This window comes from Cynocephalus volans, chromosome 12 (assembly GCF_027409185.1).
Source record: "Cynocephalus volans isolate mCynVol1 chromosome 12, mCynVol1.pri, whole genome shotgun sequence".
Classification (NCBI taxonomy): Eukaryota; Metazoa; Chordata; class Mammalia; order Dermoptera; family Cynocephalidae; genus Cynocephalus; species Cynocephalus volans.
This window is the reverse complement of record NC_084471.1, coordinates 32314266-32340290: the sequence shown is the minus strand read 5'-3', so window position 1 is coordinate 32340290 and position 26025 is coordinate 32314266.

Genomic DNA, 26025 nt, shown 5'->3' with positions numbered 1-26025 from the left:
CAGGATTAGACACAGAAACGAGACACAGAAACGAGACACAGAACGACTGCTGGCCAGCTTACCTCCCGTTGGTGGGTCGGTGGTCCCTGGGTGGGGGTCTCCGATCCCGGACGAGCCCCCAAATGAAAGACTCCCAAAGTGGGTAGTCAGTCAGTTCAGGGAGACCCTCCCAAGGAACAGCGAGACCACGAAGACGGATGCAAACAGCAAGAGGTTTATTTGAACACACGGGTACCCGGGCGACACAGTCTTTTGGAAGACTGGCGCGCCGAGTGAAGCTCCTGGGTCCTTTTTATAGCAAAAAGCGCGGGTACAGAAGCGAGAAGCGAGTTTAATTGGTCAGTTCAAATAAGCGCGGGTACAGAAGCGAGAAGCGAGTTTAATTGGTCAGTTCAAATAAGGCCTGGGGTGAGCTTCGGTTATGTGGGAGTCCTTGAAACAGCTGAGGGGCACCCTGGAAACTGGTGGGAGTCCTTGAAACAGCTGAGGGGCACCCTGGAAACTGTTGGGAGTCCTTGAAACAGCTGAGGGGCACCCTGGAAACTGTTGGGAGTCCTTGAAACAGCTGAGGGGCACCCTGGAAACTGTTGGGAGTCCTTGAAACAGCTGAGGGGCACTCTTGAAACTTTAACTGACTTGTCTATTTCTGGGAATTATCCGCCCTTTGCCTCGGGCCGGGGCCCAGGTGCATAACCACAGATATCCTGTTCGTTATCTGGTCTCAACCTCAGGCTGTACTTTTCCTATGCTAGGGACTTTTAACCAGGGTAATGTTTTGTGCCTTGCAAAATGGCGTTACTACGGCTAGCTTAAAAAGTTCTTTCTTCATGCCTTTATTATTATTATTACTTTTTTCTTCTAATTATTTTCAGTTAAATTTACTGTTGTTTTTTTTTTTTTTTAGTTTTTCAGATGGTGGCTTAGATCCCGATTTAATATATTCTTGCTGTATTTTTTTCTAGTTTTAATAATAATTAAAATAAATTTAATTATAAATTAATAACATAATTTAATGATTATTTTAATTATATTTTCCCTGTAGGCACTGTTTAGCTGCCTCACACATATTTTGTTAAGGCTCATTTTCACTCTGATTCAGCTCAAAATACTTTCTAATTTCCCCCTTGTGTCTTTTTTCTATATGAGTTATTTAAAGAATGTTTTATTTTCCAAATATTTAGAAAATTTTCAGATATATTTCTGTCACTAATGTATAGTTTATTTCTCTTTTTGCCTAAAAACATATGATTTTAATCCTTTCAAATTTACTAATATATATGTATATGTGTGTATATAAACACACACATATCTGTATATATACATATTTCCTGCATGTTTGTGTGTGAATGTGGAATTGTCTTTATTTCTTTTTTTGATTTAAAAACATAATTTATTATACATATTTGTGTTTTACAGAATTGACTATCAGTATTTGTGTACAATATGCAAAGAAAAAATCAGGATGGTTGGTATATTCGTTGTTACAGAATGCACTCATCTTTTGGAATTGTCTTTATTTCATCTCTATTTTTGAAAACAGCTTTGCTGAGTAAAGATTCTAGGCTGTGAGTTATTTTTTCTCTCTTGTACTTTAAAGATGTTTATTCACTGTCTTCTGCCTTTCATAATGTCTAATTAAGAATGCTCTCATTCTGAACTTTGTTTCTGTCTGAACATATGTCGATTTTCTCTGGATGCTTTTAAGATTTTCTCTTTATCAGTGGCTTTCAGATTGCTGATTACGATGTGTCCTGGCATGATTTTCTTTACATTTTTCAGCTTGAGATTTGTTGAGTTTCTTGGACCTGTCAGTATATAATTTTAATCAAATTTAGAAAAATTTTAACATTATTTTTTCAAATATTTTTTTGAAAATTTTTGTATTCCCCTTTTTTCCTGGGATTCTAATTATATGTATATTCGTGTGTGTGTGTGTGTGTGTGTGTGTGTGTGTATATATATATATATATGTAGACTATTTGATGTTTTTTCACAAGTTGCTGAAGTTTTGTTTGTTTTTCAGTTTTTTTCTCTGTGAGTTTCACTTTGGACAGTTTTTATTGCTGTCTTTTAAAGTGCATAGGTCTTTCTTTTGCAGTGTTTTATCTGTCACTAATCTCATCCAGTATACTTTTTATTTCAAATGCTGTGTTTTTTATGTCTAAATATTATATTTAGGTTATTTTTAATCTTCCATTTCTCCCCTCCTCATGCACACATTTTTCTCTGCTTTTTTGAACATATAGAACATATTTATAAAAGCTCTTTTTATGTCTTTGTCCATTAATTCCAATATATTTTTATATTAATTGATAGTTCTTGTGATTGTGGGTCACATTTTCCTGCTTCTCTGCTTGCCTATTAATTTATAAGACAGAAGATATTTCTAATATTATATCATTTATTGCTATATTTTATCGTATTTCCTTATAGTTTAATATTTTGTTGGGGGCACACAAATTACTTGGAATCAGTTGAGTCTTTCTGACGTATAAAGTTTCCTAGGATGGTTCCAGAGCATAATTTAGTCTAGGGCTAATTTAGCCAGACTGCTAGGGCTGTTCTGAGGACTATGCCTGATTCCCTGTGTATTATGAGACATTTCCAGTCTACTTTGTGAAAATACAAACTCTTCCCAGCCGTCTGTGAGCTCTGGGAAGAGACAGACTACTTCTTTCAGGTGCTGCTTTTTCTGGCCTTAGATGTTTTCTTCTCAAATGAGTATGCAGCCCATGGCTTGCTGGGACTCTATTTCTTTAGCTTTCTCTCTGAAGTTCCTCTTTTAGGTACATTGGTGTGTCAGTCCGTTTTTGTGTTGCTATAACAGAAATACCTGAGACTGGGTAATTTATAAAGAACAGAGGTGTATTTGGCTTACGATTCTGGGACAGCTGCATTTGGCACAGGTCTCAGGCTGCTTCTACTCCTGGTGGAAAGTGGCAGGCAGCCAGTGGGTACAAGCAGATCACAGGGCGAGAGGAAGCAAGAGAGAGAGAGGAGGTGCCAGGGTCTTTTAAGCAACCAGCTCTTGTGGGAACTAACCTCAGTGAGAACTTCCTCACTACCCCTCTTCCCCCAGGGAGAGCATTAATCCATTCATGATGCCCCCATGATTCAAACAGCCTCCAGCACTGTCACATCGGGGATCAGATAACCATATGAGTTTTAGGGGGACAAAACATCCAAACTCTATCAATTGGACACTCAATTATAGTTTCTTTCTCTTCAGCAAGAATGCCTGGGTCCATTTGTCCTACTCCTCATGCTGTGTCATGGAAATTGCATACAAGCAATAAGCTGGTACAATTATATGGATTACCTTGTTTTTTTTCTTTCAGGGACCACAGTCCTGAGATGTCTGTTGCCAAAGGCATGAAAACCATTATTTTTTATATTAAATCCATTTTTCAAATTGTTCCTTTTTTTTTTTTTTTTTTAGATTTTTAACATTGTTTAATGGGGGAGGATTGCTCCATTCAGGCTAAAATCCAAAATTCTTTATTTGGGATATTTTATAATTTCTATTTTCAATTGAAGTATTATTTTTTCTGAAGCTTGATATATATTGTATTCAAGCAATTTTATATGATTTTTTTTGGTCTGGAGCCTATGTGTTTTGTCTTATTAAAGAGAAAAAAATACCTGAGGGGAAAAATTTAGAAGCATAAACTTTAATAGTTTTTTTTTTTTTTTCATGTTTGCATATTTTTCAGTCTCTTGTGTATTTCTTACACCAGTACGAATAAACTATTATTGTAGACTGAATGTGTCTTCCTGGAATTCTTATGTTGAAGCTTTAACTCCCAAAGTGATATTGTTTGGAAATAAGGACTTTGGGAAGTATTTAGGGTTAGATGAGGTTATGAGGGTGGGGCCCCAGTGATGGGATTAGTGCCCTTATAAGAAGAGAGACTAGAGAGCTTGCTCTCTATTTCCCTACATGCACACAAAAAAAGAGGTTATGTGAAGACACAGCAAGAAGGCAGACTCCTACAAGCCAAAAGAAGAGGCCTCAGAATGTACCTAAATTGTTGGCACCTTAATCTGGAGCTCCCTGGCCTCCAGAAATGTTAGAAATAAATCTTTGTTGTTTGAGCCATCAAATCTGTGATATTTTGTTATGGCAGCCCAAGATGACTAAGATGACTATTAATAACAGTATTTATGAAAAGAAGAATAATTTTTTTCTATCATGAGAATGTTAGAAATGAGATGAGCAGATCTAAAGTACTCAAATACTCCCACCAAATGTGTGTGAAATTGTGTATTTAGATGAGATGGGTTGTGTGTGTGTTTGGATAAGAATTAGTATTTCCCCAGATAAGAAAAAGCTAAATCTTTGATTTGCCATTTTTAAGCAGATAATATTTATCAAAGGAGTGGGCTCTGAGTTTGGCTATCTGGATTCAATCCTGCACTATCACACACCAACTCCAAGATCACATGTAAGTTACTTTAAGTCTCTTATTAGTTAAATTGGGCTGATAATAACAGTTCTTATGATATAAGGATTGTTTTAAGTATTTCAATAAAAAAGTCATCTAAAACACTTGTATCAGTGACATATGTTAATTTATCAGTAATTTTAGTGATTATTTTTATTAGTATCAACCATGCTGCTTTGGACAAGTAAGCCACTTCTCCAATTTTTTTTTTTTTTAAATCTCTATATTAGTGATGAGGATTCCTAGCTTAAAGGACTCATATATAATATAGATAATATTCATGAACTACTGAACATAATTTTATTTAGACTATGATAATATACCCAAAGGAAATGAAATCAATATATCAAAAAGACATCTGCACTCCCATGTTCATCGTAGCATATTCACAATAGCCAAGAGATGGAATCAGCCTAAATGCCCATCAACAGATGAATGATTTTAAACAACTGCGGTGTGTATGCACAGTGGAATACTACTCAGCTATTAAAAAAATGATACCCTATCATTTGCAGTAACATGGATGGAACTGGAATCCATCATGTTAAATGAAGTAAGTCAGCCACAAGAAAGACAAATACTGCATGATATTACTCATATGTGGAATCTAAAAAAAAAAAAAAAAGTGGTTCTCATAGAAGTAGAGAGTAGAATAATGGTTACCAGAGGCTGGGGTGGTGGGAGGGGGGAGGAGGAAAAGTGATGGACTAATGGGTAAAAACTATGCTCTCTACCCTAAATAAATTATTGTGCAGTATATGCATGTATTGAAACAATGCACTGTACCTCAAAAATATGTACAAATAAATGTTACAATATTTTGAATAATAAAATAAAATAAATATTTTAATTTTTATAAAATACTTATAACTAGCTCTGTTTTTGATATTTCAGAATTAGCTTTATTCTTCCAAAAATGTTCCCATTATAAGTTCTTTAACGTGTGAGGGTGTGTGTTTGTGTGTAAATGTGTGTGTGTGCAACATTTTTCTTAGGAACATATATCATTTCTTGTTTTCTCAGAGATGTAATTCAAAAATTAACTCCTTTTCAATGCATTGATTTTTTTCAGCCTGGTGAGAGAGCTAGTCATAAATAGCAGTATTATTTAAAGATCACAGGTGTAGGCCAGCTGGAATTGTTCTGTAGTTTCAGTGCACTGGAAGTCTTTGCTGAACCACTGCATGAGTCCACAATAGACCAAAAAGTATCATGACTGTATCAAAGTTGGGTTCTGCCTAGCAGCAGAATCACTGTGGCAGAACGTGAAGAAAAACAGGCTATTTCAAATGCAAATGTTTCTTCTTTAAATTAAAGCAGGTGGGGTGTTATCACATCAAGGTCAAGGGTTCAGATCCCCACATCAGCCAGGTACCTAAACAAACAAACAAACAAACAAAAACAAACAAACAAACAAACAAATAAATAAAACAAGTGTGGAGTTTCCCATATTCATCTTAGTTAATGAAGGACTGTTCTGCAAAAATGATGAGCTATCATTATTTCTAATGACAGAAATAATCACAAGTCCAAAGTCAACTAACTGGGCCAAGAGTAGCAGCCCTATATTGGTTCTCTACATTTTGACAGTCTATTAGATTTATTGTTTGAAGTTGTCTGGAGTATCCCTCCCAAGCTAATGTACTAGTAGACCAGAAGATGTGTTAGATCTGACTGTTCTAAGAACATCAGTTATTTTACATTAAACTTTTTATTTTGAGATAATGATAGATTCACATGCAGTGGATAGAAATAATACAGAACAACCCTGTATACCCTTTACTCAGTTTCTCCCAATCTTGCAAAATTGTAATGCAATATCACAACCAGTAGATCAGCAGGGATACAGTCAAGACATAGAACATTTTCATTAGCTCAAAGACCCCCCTTACTTCCCTTCTACCTCTACCCCCTCCTTAACCTCCAGCAACCAGTAATCTGTTTGCCATTTCTATAATTTTGTCATTTCAAGAATTGTGTGTATATATATATATATGGAAGCATACAGTATGTAACCTTTAGAAACTGGTATTTTTCACACAGCATAATTCTCTGGAAATTCATCCAGGTTTTGCATCTATCAACAGTTCATTGCTTTTTATTGGTGAGTAGGACTCTGTGGTATGGAGATACCACAGTTTGTTTAATCATTCTCCCATTGGAGGACTTCTGGCTTGTTTTCAGTTTTCAGAGCTATTACAGATAAAGCTGCTATAGACATTCATGTGCAGGTTTTAGGTGAACCTGAAAGACTCCCGCAGTGGGTAGTCAGTCAGTTCAGGGAGACCCTCCCAAGGAACAGCGAGACCACGGCTTCGGATGCAAAAACAAGAGGTTTATTGAACACACAGGTACCCGGGCGACTCAGTCTTTCGAAAGACTGGCGCGCCGAGTAGAGCTCCTGGGTCCTTTTTATAGCAAAAAGCGCGGGTACAGAAGCGAGAAGCAAGTTTAATTGGTCAGTTCAAATAAGCGCGGGTACAGAAGCGAGAAGCAAGTTTAATTGGTTAGTTTAAATCAAGCCAGGGGTGAACTTCGGTCAAGTGGGAGTCCTTGAAACAGCTGAGGGGCACTCTTGAAACTTTAACTGACTTGTCTATTTCTGGGAACTATCCGCCCTTGGCTCCGGGCTGGGGCCCAGGTGCATAACTGCAGATATCTCAGACCTGCCCTCTTGGCTGTACTTTCCCTATACCCTTGTAAAAAGCACTTCCTTCATTCCCCCATTTCTCTTGTGGATCGCTCTAATCTTAGAGCGGAGTTAAAAGTTATTTTCATTATCTATAGTCTGATATTTTTGTCTAAGAACCAGGACTTTAATTGTACTTATTCTATCATTGATGAATTGGACTAACCTGTTGATGACACAGGGCCCCAGAATGAGCAACAGAAGAAGGAGTACTAGGGGCCCGGCGATGGTTGATAGTAGGGTAGTGAACCAAGGGGAGCTATTGAACCAACCTTCAAACCAGTTTTGATCTTTTTGGCGCTCTAACTGTCTTTTATCTAGTCTTTGTTTGAGTTTGGCCATGGTGTCTCGTATCACACCTGAATGGTCTACATAAAAACAGCACTCCTCTCTGAGGGCCGCGCAGAGGCCTCCCTCTCTTAAAAACAGTAAGTCAAGGCCTCGCCTATTTTGGAGTACTACCTCAGATAGAGAAGTCAATGAGTCCTCTAACTTGCTGACTGAATCCTGGAGGGCCCGGAGGTCAGTGTCCATGGCAGTCTGGAGCTCGGTTAGGCCCCGCTGGAGGTCTATAGGTCCTTTAATCAGAGCAGCCGAGCCGGTACCTATACCTGCCACAATTCCCAGTAGGACAGCTAGGGTAAGTGTGAGAGGTTCTCTCTTAAACCTGGGATGAGGGTTGTCATAGGCCTGCAACAAAGTTTCTTCAGGATGGTAATAGATGCGAGGAATCAGCTGAACCTGGACACAGAAATCCTTAGACTGATTAAAAACTGAGAGGGAAACGCAAGGGGTGAGACCGGTGCTGCAAGCCCACCAGCTATGGTTGGAGGGGAGAAGGTACTGATGGTCCCCGGAGGAATTGATGGATAGGGTCTGGTTGCAAAGATGTTGATGGGTAGAAGGTATTGTTCCTATACATAACCCTTGTCCTGTGACCTCTGTGAGAGTAAGCTTTCCCTGGGTCCCCCAACGGCAACTCTCGGCGCTGGTATAATTGGCCTCTCCCAAAAAGGCTATTCCTTCATAGTAGGGGGGGCTTATGGCCAGACAGAGCCAGCAATGCTCTGTGGCGTTCGGGTTGGTGGCATTTAGAGCTAGGAAGGCCCCCTGTACAAGACCAAAGAGCCTGTCACCCGTGGTGGGGGGTAGAGTGCCTGGTGATAGGAGGCTCTGTGTAGCAGTGCTCCTTTGTGCCGCGGGGGGTTGCCTGCTAGTCATTGGGAACAGCTTGTTGCTAGGAGGTCCCTGTTCTGCAAGGACGGGGTCGGGGCCCACTGCCACAGTTGGCATATTGGTGATATCTAGGCGAATGGTGAACAGTACACCTGGATCGTTTCCCGTCAAATAGAACCTTAGTCCCCAGGTTCTTCCTTGTGCCCAATCTCTGGAATTTTTTCCTTTCTCTGTGAATTTTATTTTAAGGGGGTTACACCAGCCGGAGTTGTCACAGCTTTTACTGCTACCGTTACGTTCTACAGTTATGAGGTCCCATGAGGAACTAGGTCCCCAGTAGACTGTCCCCGTGGTTTCACAACCCCATTCTTTGCAATATAGGGATTCCAGCCCTCCGCACCTTCTAGCTTCTGAAAGGGTCCGGCCATCCCGGGGGCACACGTAGAAGGGGGAAGCGGCAAGCCTGTTTCTAGCTCGGGGATAGCTGCACCCTGGGACCCCCCAGGTGATCTGATTATAAGCTTTTGTATAGTCTGAGTCAGGGGGTCTGATCTGGGCCTTGGAGGCCGATACACTGGATCCCGGGATATCCCAGGTTTCAATACCCGCCGCCAGGGCACATACATCAGGTTTAAGATCGGGCCACCAAGTCCAAGGAGGCTGGGCAGCCTGTTTGACCCAGACAACGTCTCCAGTTTGGGACAGTACCTTCCAGGTGAGGGTCACAGGCCGGTGAGGGTTCTTACCCGGTGGACTCATTTTTCCGCCGCCGAATACGCAGCTTAAGAGGATGATCAGTCCTTTCCAGCTCCCAGGTCTCGTTTGGTGCCGGGGGTGGTGCAGGCTTGAGATGGGAAGCATGGACCCAGGCAGCGATGCCATCAACTTTTACTGCGGTCGGGGTGGTCAGCAATACCAGATACGGGCCTTTCCACCGAGGCTCAAGGTTGCTGGGTCGATGGCGTCTGACCAGCACTCGGTCTCCGACCTGGAACGGGTGGGGGACAGCTATGGTACCGGGCTGATATGCCTCTTTGATCTGGTCCCAAATCTGGGTCTTCACAACTTCTAGAGCCTTTAAATGGGTAAATAAGACAGGGAGAAAATTATCATCGGGACCCAGTGTTTCTCCCATCTCAAGTATGGGGGGGGTCCCCCGTAGAGGATTTCATAGGGAGTTAGACCGTACTGGCCAGGGGTATTCCTGGCTCTGAACAGCGCTAAGGGAAGGAGGGCCACCCAGTCTTTTCCACCGGTCTCTAAGGCCAATTTAGTTAAGGTCTCTTTGATGGTTCTATTCATTCTCTCTACTTGACCTGAGCTCTGGGGCCTATACGCACAATGTAACTTCCAATTTATCCCCAGTTGTGTGGCCAGTCCCTGGCTTTTTTACTGGTAGCAGAGGGGTGTTCCAGGGCGACTGGCAGGGCACTAAGACCCCTAGGTCTAAGAACCTTTGGATGTGGGGTCTGATGCCTTCCCGGGCTTCTTTAGTCATTGGATACTGTCGGACGGCCACCGGTGAGGCACCCGATTTCAGCTCTACTACCACTGGTGGGACTTGATTGGCTAGCCCCATGCCTGCCCTTTCTGCCCATACAGTGGGAAAAAGCTGGAGCCAGGACGGGTCGATAGAGGAGGGAACTGGCTTTTCATGTAGCCGGTATTCTTCTTCTAGGTTTAGGACCAGGCACATGGTAGAGTGATCTCCCCATGTTACTTGTGGGCCCTCTGTAGAAAACTGGATTTGAGCTTTTAGTTTGGTCAGGATGTCCCGGCCCAACAGAGGAGTAGGGCACTCAGGTATGACCAAAAAGGAATGGGTCACTTGCTTATGTCCGACCCTTAAAAGTCTCTGTGTGGTCCAGGGGTAGACTTTGCTGCCGGTCGCTCCTACTACGACTGTCCGCCTGGACCCTACCTTCCCCATGGGTTGGGTCAGTACCGAATGTTCAGCCCCGGTATCGACCAGAAACTCGATGGGGGTCCCCTCCACAGTCAGTGTTACCCTAGGTTCGGGGAGGGGGTCCGAACCCCGACTCCCCTAGTCATCTAGGGATAGAACCTTGGCTTCTCTGATATTCTTTTTCCGGGGACATTCTCTTGCCCAGTGACCCTTCTCTTTACAGTACGCGCATTGGTCTTTGTCTAGAGGGGGTCTTCCATCCCTAGGTGTTTTCTTTGCCCGGTTGCTCAGGTTCCCTGTCTGCCTATCTCTAGACCCTCTTTCACCTACCACTGCGGCCAAAATCCTAGTCAAGTTTTTTTTTTTTTTTTTTTTTTTTTTTTTCTTTTTTTCTTGGCGCCTATCGCGCCGTCTCTCTCTCTCTTCTGTCTCTCTTTTTTCTCTTTCTTGTTTTTCCTCTTCTGTCTCTCTCTTGTGGTACACCTTTTCTGCCTCTCTCACTAAATCTTGTAAGGAAAAGTCTTGGAGCCCCTCTAGTCTTTGTAACTTTTTCTTGATATCTGGGGCTGACTGGCCGATAAAAGCCATGGCAACTGCCGCCTGCTGTCCCTCAGAAGAGGGGTCAAACGGAGTGTATCTCCTATATGCCTCCATCAGGCGTTCCAAGAAAACCGAGGGGGGTTCTACCGGTCCCTGCAAGACCTCTCTTACCTTAGCCAAATTGGTGGGGCGCCGGGCTGCCCCTTTGAGACCTGCCACTAGAGTCCGGCGGTAGACCAGGAGACGCTCCCTACCTGCAGCTGTGTTGTAATCCCACTGAGGTCGGTTGAGGGGAAAGGCGTCATTAATGAGGTTCTCGAGTTGAGTGGGGGCCCCGTTGTCCCCAAGGACATTTTTGCGGGCCTCTAGGAGAATCCTTTCTCGCTCCTCAGTGGTGAAAAGAATCTGTAGGAGCTGTTGGCAATCGTCCCAAGTGGGCTGATGAGAAAACATAAGAGACTCAAGGAGTCCCGTGAGTCCTGCTGGATTTTCAGAAAAAGAAGGATGGTTAGATTTCCAATTATAAAGATCTGCTGAGGAAAAAGGCCAATACTGCAAAGGGACCAAGCCACTTGGCTCGGCTGGGGGCCCTATGGCTCGGAGGGGCAAAGCTACGGTGGAGTCAGGACCCGAGTCGCCTTTCGGACTGCGAGGTTGGCGGCTCCTAGTCCCTGCAGCCGGTCCTTCAGGGTTGGGGTCACTGGGTGCTCGTCCTGGTGCCGATCTGTTTGGTTGAGGGGCCAGAGGGGGCAGCGGAGCCGCCGGGTAAGGTGGGGTTTCAGAGAGAGAAAATAGGTCATCTGGTGTCGGGAGGACGGGGGGTTGGGGAGGGGCGGAAGGCTTCCTTGTAGGTGGCCTTTGAGTATTTTCTGATCCCGAAACAACAGCGACTTTGCTGGAGGGTGGCACCCAGGGAGGGGGATTCTGGGCGAGGTCTTGCCATACCACGACATAGGCAACCTGGTCCGGGTGTCCTCCGGTCTCCTGAAAAACAATCTTTTTAACTGCAAAAATGACAGTAAGATCAAAGGTTCCCTCTGGCGGCCAACCTACGCCGAATGTGGGCCACTCAGACGAACAGAAAGTCCGCCATTTTCCTTTTTTGATCTCCACGGACAGATTGTGAGCCCTGGTTTTGACATCTTTCCAATGATCTAGAGTAAGGGAGAGAGGCGTAAGGGCACCTTGCCCCATCTCGAAAATTTCCAATAGGGGAACGACGACGCAAAGACCTATCACAACTAAGACAAAAAGAAACCAGAAACGGCGACGAGACCGAGTGCCGTAGAAATAGAAGAAAGAGTCCGATGGCAGAGCGCGCCTCCCGAGACGCGGTGAGACCAAAACACAATAATCCTCTGCCAAGGGGTCCACCAGGCGTCCCTGGTCCTCCCCTGATCCTGGGACGTCTCCCAGGATTGCCGGGTGGTGAGCCCCCGAACACGTCTGTTCGCTACTCACACATCAACCCGGAACAAACCCGAAACCAAAATGTGCGCACCCTGAGGGACAGTCGAAATCACTGAGTCAGACACAGAGACGAGACACAGAAACGAGACACAGAAACGAGACACAGAAACGAGACACAGAACGACTGCTGGCCAGCTTACCTCCCGTTGGTGGGTCGGTGGTCCCTGGGTGGGGGTCTCCGATCCCGGACGAGCCCCCAAATGAAAGACTCCCGCAGTGGGTAGTCAGTCAGTTCAGGGAGACCCTCCCAAGGAACAGCGAGACCACGGCTTCGGATGCAAAAACAAGAGGTTTATTGAACACACAGGTACCCGGGCGACTCAGTCTTTCGAAAGACTGGCGCGCCGAGTAGAGCTCCTGGGTCCTTTTTATAGCAAAAAGCGCGGGTACAGAAGCGAGAAGCAAGTTTAATTGGTCAGTTCAAATAAGCGCGGGTACAGAAGCGAGAAGCAAGTTTAATTGGTTAGTTTAAATCAAGCCAGGGGTGAACTTCGGTCAAGTGGGAGTCCTTGAAACAGCTGAGGGGCACTCTTGAAACTTTAACTGACTTGTCTATTTCTGGGAACTATCCGCCCTTGGCTCCGGGCTGGGGCCCAGGTGCATAACTGCAGATATCTCAGACCTGCCCTCTTGGCTGTACTTTCCCTATACCCTTGTAAAAAGCACTTCCTTCAAACCTAAGTTTTTACTTCTCTGGGATAAGTGCCCAGGAGTGCAATTGCAGGGTCATATGATAGTTACATACTTTGTTTTTTAAGAAACTGAGAAACTGTTTCCACAGTGGCTTTATCATTTTATACTCCCACCAGCACCTATAAGTAATCCTGTTTCTCTGCATTCTGGCCAGCATTTGGTGTTTTTACTATTCTTTTGTTTTAGCCATTGTGATATGTGAGCAGTGATTACTCATTTAAGATTTAATTTGCATTTCCCTAATGACTAATGATGCTGAACACTTTTTCATGAGCTTCTGTAATATGTACAGCCACTATTGTTAACATATGTCTTTATGTCTTTTACCTATTTTCCAACTGGATTGTTTGATTATTTTTTTACTGCTCAGTTTTTCGAGCTCTCACATATTCTAGATATGATTCCTTTTTCAGGTATGTTTCACCAATATTTTCTTCCCTACCGTAGCTTCTCTTTTCACCAGTGAAGCAAGGCATTTCACTCATTAAAAGTTTTGACGAGGTCCAATTAACAAATTTTTAAAATTTTATGTTTTATGCTTAGTGTCACGTCTAATAATTCTTTCCCTAGAAAAAACACAAGATTTTTAAATTTAACATTTAAAAATTTCCCTAGAAAAACATAAATTTTTTCTCTTATGTTTTTTCTGAGTTTTATAGTTTTATACTTTATATTTAAGCCTTTTTCTATTTGGATTTAATGTATGCATAAATATGGAATTTTTTTATTGATTATGAATGTCTATGTTCTTCAGCATCATTTGCTAAAAAGACAGCTTTTTCGCCATTGAATTATTTTCATCTTTGTCATAAATTAGGTCGGTGGATCTGGGTGGATCTATTCTGTTCCATTGATCCATGTGTCTATCACTCCACCAATACCAAACAGTCTTGATTATTGAAATCAGTCTTTATATCAAGTAGATTGATTTTTCCCACTTTCTTTTTCTTTATCAAATTCTTTTTCAGTTGTTCTAGTTCCTTTGTCTTTCCATATAGATTTTTAAATGAACTTGTACATGAATTTTGGGGAAATTGATATCTTTACTATGGGGAATCTTCCAATCATTGAATACAGTACATCCTTTTTCTAGTTAAGATCTTTTTTAGTTCTTTCATCAGTGTTGTATAGTTTTTCGGCATGTAAGTACTATCCATGTTTTCTTACATTTACATGTAACTATTTTTGTGTGCGTATGTGAGCATTTGTAAATGGTGTTGAATTTTTAATTTTGTTGCCCATATGTTCATTTCTTGTAATAGAAAGTGTAGAGTTGTTAATATTATTTTCTTTTTATCCTTTTGAATTCTTTAGGGTCTATAGTGATAACCCTTGTTACATTCTTCATATTGGTAATCTGTACATTCCCTTTTTTCTATGTCAGACTTGCTAGAGATTTTTAATTTTTTGATATTTTCAAGGATTCAGGTCTTTCTTTCATTGTTCTCTCTTTTTTTCTGTTTTCAATTTCATTAATTTCTGCTTTTATATCTATTATTTCCTTCTGTTTGCTTTGTCTTTATTTTGCACTCAGTTTTGTAGTTTCCTGGGGTCAGAGCTTAAATTACTGATTTGAGATTTTCTCTCTTTCCTAAGGTATGCACTTAGTATTAAAATTTTGCCTATCAGCATTGCTTTACCTATGACTCACATATTTTGATATTTTGTATTTTTATTTTTGTTCAGCTTAATGTATTTTAAAAAAAAATTTCCTTGAGACTTGCTCCCTGGCCCATGAATTATTTTGAAGTATGTTAGTTTCCAAGTATACAGATACTTTCCTATTATCTTTCTATTATTAATTTCTAGTTATAGTTCATTGGGGTTAAACAAGGCACTCTGTACACTTCTAATTATTTTAAATTTATTGAGGTTTACTTTATGGCCCATGATATGGTCTATTTTGGTGTATTTTCAATGGGCACTTGAAAAGAATGTGTATTTTACTATTGTTATGTGCAGTATTCTATAAATATCAATTAGATCCTGTTGGTTGGTGGTGTTGAGTTATTCTATATCCTTGCTAATTTTCTGTCTAGTTGTTCTATCAGTTATGGAGAAAGTGGTATTGAAATCTTTAACTGTTAATTGTGGAGTTTAGAAGAATCATTTTAAATCTTTTAAAAATTTATGTGTATAATATGGAAAAGAATAGTTGTGATTATGGTTTCCATATATACACATAACTAGAGACTAGCTTACTTTAATTTGCTTCACAGATAAGAAGAGAATGGGATAAAATAATAAGTCATTGGTTAAGTGTAAATGTTGGTTCAGCCTACGAACATGATGATATTTGTAGAATATATGAAATAAAATTGCCTAACCTACTCTTTTGGCTCAACCTAGTAGAAAATTTGTGCCTTGTCATTCCTCTCAGTCCAGTATACTTTTTATATGTAAGTGAGGTATATACCATTTCAATATAGAGAGCACTAAGAAATGCAATAATTAGGTCCCAAAATGCTTCTCAAGCAAGAACTTTGGTTGATATACATAAGATTTTATATGTAAACTTGGTATTGAATAAATATGCACTTTGGAAAAAAGTTACTGAAACAATAAAAGATCTATAGGTACTGGTAATGAGTATCAATACAAAGTTCTAACAAAGAAGTTGAAGTAATAGTCCAATATATTTACATTTCCATCAGTTCCCTGTCTATTGTGAATGCTGAATCCAAACTTGGTGCATGACAAATAGATTATGGAAGATAGAGGACATAAACTAATAATAATTGCAGAATTATTTAGAATAGTGACAAAAGTGAGAGATAATTAAGGTTGAAGGAATATTTAAGGAAGGAAAATAAGAGAGTACTGAGCAGTTTTAATATTAGGTATTTTCTAAATGCCACAATTTACAAAGCACTTTCAAAGTTATTTCTCAATCAATGCTTGTTAAAGTCAGGTAAATTTTTCAAGTTAATAATTTTATTAAAGAAGAAACTGAGGCTCAAAGATAATAGATTAACTGACCCAACTGTTCAACCAATAGTGGACTTTTGATTCTAGATCCAAAACTCATTACACTGGGCCACAGCTGTCTCTGTACTAGCGACAGACTTCAGCAACTCTGTAGAAACTCAGCAAAATTAGCAGTAAAAGCGTAGCTGCTCTTTCTTATGCCATCCATATTCTTACATTCTGCAGGTGCTCCATTCCTTGTATATACATTTTGTTTCTTTGTTTTTGATTCCTTAGTTGCTTCAATTTTAAGATAAGGATAATAGCACTAAAAAGCTTACTTTGAATATGTATCATTAAATACATGATTAAAAACCTTATGTAAAAATAATTGCTTATCAGAAAAATATTAGTATTTGGGATTATCTACTCTCATAAAGGGACAATAGAATTTTCATAATGGGGTTTACATGTGCAGTTGAATAACAGAGCTTCTGTGGAATTTAGGAAATTATATGGTTTTGAAACCTGACTGATAAAATTTTTTTCTGAGTGAAGTCAGAAAAAAATTGTTCATTTTGGTACAATTAAATTTGAAGATATTAAAAAAATGGTTCAACAGACATTGAATGCTAAACTCTCCATGTTTTAAGAAAGTTTTTTAAATGCTCTTTTCCCGGTATGGTGGTCAGTTACAGAGGTTACAAGCAAACAGATGAATGGATCATATTCAAATGCAAAGCACAAAGCTAAGTCATCTAAACCCTGGCAGTAATTAATAAAAAAGGAAGCCTCAACCTCGTTTTTTAAGTGGTTTTGAATTTCAATGGATTAATAAGCTCTGATACTAATTGATTTTTTAAAAAACGAACACTGTGCTTTCTCCCCACCCAAACCTCAAATTTCAATATGAAAGTTTTAAAATAGGATTAAATTTAAAATTATAATTGTTTACTTTCTCTTTCAGTTTTCCAACATACTAATTGGTACTAGTCACTATTATTTGATTAATTACTTCTCAGTCAAGAAAATCTGTTAATATCAATTTCTTTCACAGCTGGGATTAAATTATTTATTTAATTTGTTCATATTGTATATAGACTCTAGTTTAATTTGATGATAAATATTTCAGAAAAATTGAAGAAATGAAAATATGCTCATTAATTTCAAACAAAAAAATAAGCCTTTAATGACAAATAAATCTTCACTACTGAATGCTTAAACATTTCAAGGCATCCACTGTATAGAAACCATTCGATTGAGGATACAGGAACAGTCTTTAAAACAGATAAATGCTTTGAAAAACAACTCTCCATAGTTTTAACATAGATTTTTTAAATTGAGATGTCAAATTCTATTGAATGCGAACATTTCCTCCTTTTATCTCCCTTTTCGTTGAGGAAGAGTCAAAATTTATCTGTCAATAGTAGATTGGTTAAATCAATTATGAAAAACCATATAATAGAATACTATGAAGACTTTAAAAACTGGAAAGAGATTGCCTTTGTCAATGTTATTGAAGGAAAAATAGCAAAACGTGTTAGTGATGCAATTTTAGTTTACACACATCTACCTCTCTTTTCATTAATCTACTCACATATTTATCATCTATCTAGTGTGATGTGGGCAAAGGAAAAAAACCACACACACTCCTGGATAGAGATACACCAAGGTGTTAAAGTGGTTATCTAGAGGTAGGGGGTGCAGTTGTAGGCACCTGTACAGAAAAAGAAGCTTAACAGCAATTTCATTTTCTATTCCATATAGTTAACTGTAAATTAAATACTTTTGTAGCTTTATTGAGATATAATTGATATGCAAAAAAGTGCACATTGTATTTTGATTTGCATTTCCCTGATAATTAATAATGTTGAGCATCTTTCCATATACATTTTGGCCATTTGTATGTCTTTGGAGAAATGTCTGTTCAAATACTTTATAATTTGCAGGCATTACTTTTATAATCTGAAATTTTTATTTTAGAAAATAAAATGAAATAGAGGATAGTTATTGTATCTTTCTGGTTATAAGCCTCATTTCTATTGTCTGTGTCTACATCAACTCTGTTTTAAAATGTTACTAACATCTGGAAACCGTCAGATGCTCTTTTTTATTGTAATATATAATATTTAACTGTAAGTTATTCTGAATGCCATATGGGGTAGTCAGAGAAATCAGACCCACATGGAGTTGATATTTATTGCCTGTTTGCAAAGATAAGTCAGTGGAGCCCTAAGACTGAAGGCATGGATCTTTTCAAGAAGAAGGTAAATTGCTCACAACAGAATAGAATCAACTATGGTTTTCTCTGAGGGAATTGTGGAAAAGAGATAGTATTAAGTAAGCTTTAGAATTTACTCTTCTCAAATGCAGCTCGTTTGGCCTACTTAATCTAATTGGCAAACTACCCAACACAATAAAACATTTTCATAAATGTTTATTGGGGTGGGATGGGAGAATCCCAATCAATGCAGTTGACACATTTCTTTACTTACGAGTTTTGCCTCACATAATTTTACTTACACTCCAGAAGATTTTTCTAAGCTTTGGGTTTGTAGAAAATTATGGAAATTTAATACAGAAGATGATTAATTTTCTTCACTTAGTTTTGCCCTAGATACCATGACAACATTTTTCACTAGTCTCTTTTGCATGACTGTAGAGGACACGCATTCCCCTTTCCTCTCCTCCACTCATCACAGCAAAGACCTGACTCTGAATTCCTAGAGGCTCTAACTAGGCTCTGCTCTTTTTTCCTCCCACTACCCTCTTCTCCTGACAATATCGACGTGATCTTTCTTCAAGCCTTTGGATACTCCAAACCCTACCCTAAAGTGTGAAACAAGCAGAATTCCACTTTAGTGCCTAGTTCCCCATCTCTGCATCTTAGAAGTGTTGCCTCTCCTTTGCCTCTTTAACTGTAGAATTTTACCCCCAAATTCTATACCATATCTCACTGAATGGCCAAGGAAAACCTACATTTGCCTGACTAGTATGTTTTCTTGTCATATAAATTATTCTCTTTTTTCTTTTATTTTCAGTTGAGCCAACATTTAAATATCAGAAAATTTACCTTTAAAAGAAGTCTTCTGAATTCTTTGGGGAATTAAGGAAAAAAACAAGTGAGCAAACAAACAGTAAATATGTCATTACTGGACCCTGTTCTTGGAGCAAGCAACAACTACATGGTGCTGAGTTTCAACTATTCCTCTTACATGGGACCACCCAACGTAGTCCCCGTTAATCCTTCTTCTCTAACACCCACCCATTGTGCTATTTGTGTATCTACTTGCTACCAAAAAGCACTTAATTTTGTGACCCTCTGCCATGTAACAAAACCGATCTTCAAAACACTCATTCTTGTGGAAGAGTGAGAGACAGAAAAGACATCTTAGCACTGTTTGTATTTTCTCCCAGATCACAGATTTAAGCTAAAGGAGGAAACACTAAGCTCTGGGCATTTTGGACTCAGTGATGATTATTGAGTTAACGAGTCTTTATGAAGGTTGAGATTTTGAAGTCAATCATATAAAAGACAGTTATGTCTACATATAAAGTGCTCAAAATCAAGTTTTTGTTTACTGTTTCTTCCCAAAGTCAAGTTATCTCATGCAGGACCAGAGACAAACTGTGAGGAGCTGCCCGAAATCGCCATTACAAGATGGCGCTGATTTCCGGTGGAGGGCAGGGCTGCTCGGTAACACGCCTGGGCCGATTAGGCAGCCACCAATAAGGTAGGAGCACGTCCTAGGCAAGGAGCAGTCTCTATATAAAGGGCGCGGGTTCCCTCGCTCGGGGTCTCCATTTTTGGCAAGCTTATGCTCTCCCTCTCAAGATGCATTAAAGCTGATCTGCAGAAGGATCCTTTGTGTGCCGCGTCGTTCTTGCTGGCGAGACGGTAGCGCGGGACATCTGGTGCCGAAGCCCGGGAAACTTGTGTCATCGTCAGCACCTTCGGAGACCCCCTGGAGACAGGGAGGATTCAGAACTGCAGGAGGGTAAGTTCGGAGAGGTATGCCTGTTCTTGGTCTGGGGTTAGGTCCAAGACAGCATGTCAGAAACTGAACGGAGTGAGAGGATGGGTACCCGCAGGAGGAGAGACGTCTCCCATAAGAAAAAGGGCCCTCCCGGTAAGTCTACGGACGAGGGAGAGATTCTAAAACAACAAAGTGACACTCCCGGCACATCTGCCGGTAAAGGAGGGATTTCAAAACCCAGACAAAAGTTGGAAGGGAAAGAAGGAGGCCTCTACCCTATGCAAGAGCTGGGGGCCTTAAAACAAGAATTAGAAGATTTAAATCTGGATGAGTATGTTTGGCTGTTGTGTGGGGTAAATGGCAGCTGCACGGACCTTTCACCGTTTGCCTTTTCAAAAGGCGGTGGTTGGGGAAATGCCTCTTTTGAGTGGAATGTGACTGAGTCCTTTGAATCCACTGTGTCCATAAAACAGCTTGGAACAAATTACTCTGTCCCGCCAACACCAGTTTGCCTTTATCCTCCTTTCATGTTTATTTTAACTAATATTAGTGATGAGAGGAGTCAGATTGCTTGTGATAACTATACTTGCTTTTATGCACAGTGCTGGAATGCTACGCTGTTCAATTTGGCCATAGTTGCTCGAATGCCTAGATGGATTCCTGTCCCAGTAGAAGCTCCCAATACTATGGTCTTGTTCAGGCAGAGGAGGGATTTTGGTCTCACTGCGGCAATAGTCGCCGCCATATCCCTGGCGGCGGGTGCAGCCAAAGCTGCTGCCGTCTCCTTGACTACCATGGTACAGACTGCCACCACGTTGAATAATTTGTCCTCCGCGGTAACACAGGCCCTAGAAACACAGACTGCGCTAAACGCTCAGCTGAAGGGAGGATTAATGGTGGTTAACCAGCGGGTGGATCTTGTGCAGGAACAAATAGACGTTTTATGGCAAATTGCTCAATTGGGGTGTCAATGGAAATATTCAGGGTTATGTGTCACCAGTATCCAATATAAAAAGTATACCAAAGCTGCAAATTTGTCTAAACAATTATCCCAGCATCTTTCAACAGGTTGGACGAGAGAATTTGACAACCTGATAAACCAGCTGCGCATGGCCATTGTGTCCGTGAATTCAACAAGAGTGGATGTCTCCTTCGCAGCCGGACTGTCCTCATGGATTAAAACGGCCGTTTCCCACTTCAAGGAGTGGGCAGGAGTGATTGGGGTTGGCATGTTCTTATGTGGGGGAACTGTGCTCCTACTATGGTTGGTCTGCAGATTAAAAGCCCAGACCCAGAGAGACAGGGTAGTCATCGCCCAGGCATTTCTAGCCCTGGAACAGGGGGCCAACCCTGACGTTTGGCTGTCCATGCTTAAGGATTAGCCTGCTCTGACTTCCCTTCCCCCTTCCTGTTGGCTGGCCTCCCTGAAGCTTGTTCAGAGGAGTTCGCCCTTGCTCAAACAGGTCTATTTGTAACAACAGGCTCCAGTGTGTCCAGAGACGGGCAACTTCCCCCAGACTTGAACCAACCTAAGACATGGTGCCCGGTGGCGATAGGGTCAACCTATGACGGGTAAGGTCAAAGTCTGTGGAGGGACGACCTAGGACAGGAACGCTGGCTAATTTGTCCGCGACCGCCGAGCTTGTACCAGCCGCTTTAAATGATAAAAAAGGGGGAGATGTGAGGAGCTGCCCGAAATCGCCATTACAAGATGGCGCTGATTTCCGGTGGAGGGCAGGGCTGCTCGGTAACACGCCTGGGCCGATTAGGCAGCCACCAATAAGGTAGGAGCACGGCCTAGGCAAGGAGCAGTCTCTATATAAAGGGCGCGGGTTCCCTCGCTCGGGGTCTCCATTTTTGGCAAGCTTATGCTCTCCCTCTCAAGATGCATTAAAGCTGATCTGCAGAAGGATCCTTTGTGTGCCGCGTCGTTCTTGCTGGCGAGACGGTAGCGCGGGACAACAAACCTCTAAGAATTCACTAGAGGTGAACTTTGAGAAAGGTTTCTTGGCTTTCAAGTTCTTTGTATCCCTGTCCTGTCTATTCAACTTTTCATACTGCATGGTCTATCCCATACATTTGAGACCTTAACTGTTGCTTATATCCTTCTCTGCCTAACTCACAGGAGTAGGTATACTTTCAAGTTGTGTTAAAGAAAATCGAAGTTCCATCTCTTTGTCTTACTCAGCAAATTTATACTTGCAATTTCTTTAATTGGTTTAGGCAACCTGGGAGAAAGCAGTTTCTCTTTCAGGTCATCTTTTGGCAGATAGATATTTAATGCATAAGTAGTAGCTTATCATGGTGCATGAGTCAGTCACTTCTTAAACTTGAACTTCTATAATCTGTTCAGAGTTCTGGAATTTGTATTGCCTTTAATTGCTTTGCCTGGAGTGTGGCAGTCTCAGTAAACCCAGTAACTTCTCATTGCAGAGCTGCATCTTAATGGAATCTTTTAAAAGACACAGTCAGTGGCAGTGAAATTACAATTTTAAGTTAAGTTATAATGTTATATGATTCTACAGTGCAAGTAACTCAGTTGAATTGATACACAAGTGGTACATGGGCAAGTTCATGAACAAGCAATAACCTGAAAGTCATAACCTACCCCTAAACTTGGTGACTGATAAATTTCTCTTGAATCAATAGCAACATGTGTCTTAATTTTACAACTATTCAACAATTTTAAAATTGTTAAAGTGTAGAAAACAGTCATCTTAGAACTGAGTACATGCAGGAAATTTTTGACTCTCTCATTTTATAGTTTTCCGTTACACAAGTAATGGTTTTGGAGACATCTGGGCACTAGTTTTTATTTCTCGCTCTCTCTCTTTCCACCTGTGCACTAGATATTTAGCTTTTCTTGAGCTTCCATTGTTTTATTTTTAAAAGGGAGGACTAATAATGTGTTCTGGTGGTTAACTGAAACAATATATATAAAACACTTTTATATTTAAATGTTTTAAAATATAATTTTAATTTTTATATTTAAATGTTTTTATATTTAAAAACATTCAGCACCTAGTAGGGTACAAACCAGAAAGAGTTATTATTATTGTACTTCTCAAAATAAAATTTGAGAGAAGCTTTTAAATAATCTGATTTGATTATTAAAGAATTGTAAGAATTTCCTGTTGAAAACTCAGAATTTTCATTAGAAAAAATCAAATAAAGGGCTAATTTTTCACTGATTCATAGCTCCATGTAATCATAATCCTTAGTCACAAATGAGTGTTATCTCTGTCCAATATAGGTTCTTCTTCTGGAATCAGAACATTTATTTTAGGCAACAGAGAAAACAGGACACTACCACTCTAGGAGAATAAACGTGATTATGCTGAAAGTTTCTTAAACAGATAAACTAAACTAAATCTTAATATTGGAGGAGGAGGAGAGGGAGAAGAGGAAAATAAAAAGAGGAAGCAACTGGCAAAATAACTTTACAATTTGAATTCTAAATTAAGGTGTCAATTGTTTTATTTTCTATCCTAGATTTTCTAGGTTTTATTCAAAGGTCTCTATAGAGAACTTATCAAAGAGCACATAAACACATAAACAAGGAATCCCTTGCCTGTTGATTATGGTCATGGTACCATCTGAATGTGCAGATAAATCACTGATGGATGTGCACCAACCAGACTTACGATTCGTACAGAGCAGGACTTAAGTAAGGTATTGTATGATGCTCTGCAAATATAATTTGAAACTGCAACTATAATGGGAGGCTGTAATTGAAGATTTGAGCTCATTGTAATTTAGAATTTTTTTTATCATGTCAGAGGAACTAGGAGAACAAAAGTGGCTTGAATTACTTGATGTAGAATAAAAGGAAACAATAAATTAAATATGTAAAAAGTTTATCTAATACTGTTAAATACGTGTCTATTTATTTTGGCAGGTTCATTAGGTCTAAAACAGGCCTATGGTAAATCTATTTTTTACTTAGACATCAAGGCAGTTTTTTAGAATGTGACACTCCATTTCACTGGAAAAACTGTGCTCATCTGCCTCTGTGACTGATGTCAGAAATTGACAATGGAAATAAATTACTCTGAAAATGAGGTTACTGTACAAAGGCAGTATATGTACTGTATACTGTATGCTGGATAGACTGATTTCAAATTCCAGCTCCATCTCTTGTTAGCTGTGTGTCCTTGAGCAAGTTATTCAACTTTCTGTGACTCAGTTTCCTCACTTGTAAAGTGAGGATAATAGTACCAATTCATAGAATTATTGGGAAGACTAAATGAATATAAACTCTTTGGATCAGTGCTTGCACACAGTAGGCATCGAATGAACACAAGCAACTACCACAATTTGTCCAGTTAGTTTGCTTCCTCTCATGAACACACATGCAGCTGAAGAGTTGTATTGATTACCTCACTTCTTTAAAACTATCTCCTGTGTAACAAAAATCTTTTCATCACGGTTGACACCTCCTTTTTTCTCACCTACATATCTAGTGCATCACCAAGTTCTGTCAATAGTAATTTTAAAAAATAGCAAACTCTTAAATACATCTTTTTTAATTTATCTCCCTCACAATGATTTCTGCCCTAGCGTGCATAATATCTCCCCTTGATACCTGGGCTAGCTTGTCACCTGGTCTCCCAGAATCCATGCTGGGCCTTGTCATATATATTTTCTATACTGCCATTAGAGTGACCTTTTCAAAATCCAATCATTTCATACCTCCACTGGCCACATTATACTACTCCACAATAGCTTCCTATTACACCAATGATAAATATCGACATTTTCAAATTTTATTTTTTAATTGACAAGTAAACCTTGTAAAAAATTATGGTGTACAACATGATGTTTTGATATATGTATACACATTGTGGAGTGGCTAAATCAAGCTATGAAACATGCATTAGATGACACATCAATTTTTGTGGTGAGAACAACTTAAAATCTATTCTTACCAATTTTCAAGTATACAATATATTTTTATTAACTGCTGTTGCCATGATGTACAATCGATCTTTTGAACTTAGTTTTCCTACTGAAATTTTTTTGTTCTTTCACCAACATCTCTCCAATCCTCCCTCCCCCCCCACCCCCCCCAGCTAGAGGAGAGAAAATTGAATGTCCTCATCACAAAGAAATGATTAAGTTTTGTAATCCCATATTGTATACAAGTGGCACATTGCATACAAGTATTTATATTCACACATTGATCATCACACATTGCATACAGATATTTATATTCAACCCTCTACCCCACAAATTTGTATAATCAATATATTTCAATTAAAAAATGTGTTATACACACACACACACACACACACACAATGGAATACTATTCAGCCTTAAAAAGGGAAATATTGTTGTTTGTGACAACTTGAAAGAACTTGGAGGACATCTTACCAGATGTATGGTTTGTAAATATATTCTCCCATTCTGCTCTTTTGGTTTGTGGATAGATGTTGATTTGTTGTAGGAGGATGAGGGTTGGTATCTCCTACTCCACCATCTTGGTGACATCACTTCTCAAGATTTAAATCTTTGACACTGCCTGAGAGGCCCCTACTTCCTCAGACTCATCTCAAACATCTTTTCCAGTAGTTCTTTGTTCTCCAGTTACCTTGTACTTTAAGCATCTCAAATCATATTTCTCCTGCTCAAGGTCATTTGCACATGCATTCCCACTCTGGAATAAATTTCTTTTGTCTATTACCCATCTCACCTTTATTTAGGTGGTCTGTTGTACAGATCGCAGGACAAGATTTTCTCAATAGCCTCCTTGCCTCAGACAAGGTCAGGAAACTTCTTTACATTTCCTTATGAAATCCTGCTTCTTTCTTTCTTAATGCTTGGCTCATGTTGTAAATTGACATTTGTTAATGCAATTATTTAATTAATGTCTTTCTCTTTTAGTGCAGATTTTGTGAAAATAAGGTTCTTATCTGTTCCCTTCACTAGTTTATCCCTAGACTTTAACACACACTCTAAACTGTAGTGCGAGGATCAGAAAATGTTGAATAGCAATCTATTATCTTGGATCACACTGTATACATGGAATCATGAGATCTGTGTTCTCATTTGATAAATCTTATTATTTAATGCATAATCTTTCAAGGAGACTTAGGTTCCACGTATTTATTTATTGTGCCATGTTGGGCAAGTTACTTTACTTTTCTTGAGGCCATTTTTATATTTTTTAATCTGCAAAAAATGCACTAACACTCACAGTCTATATTGCAAATGTCTTGTATA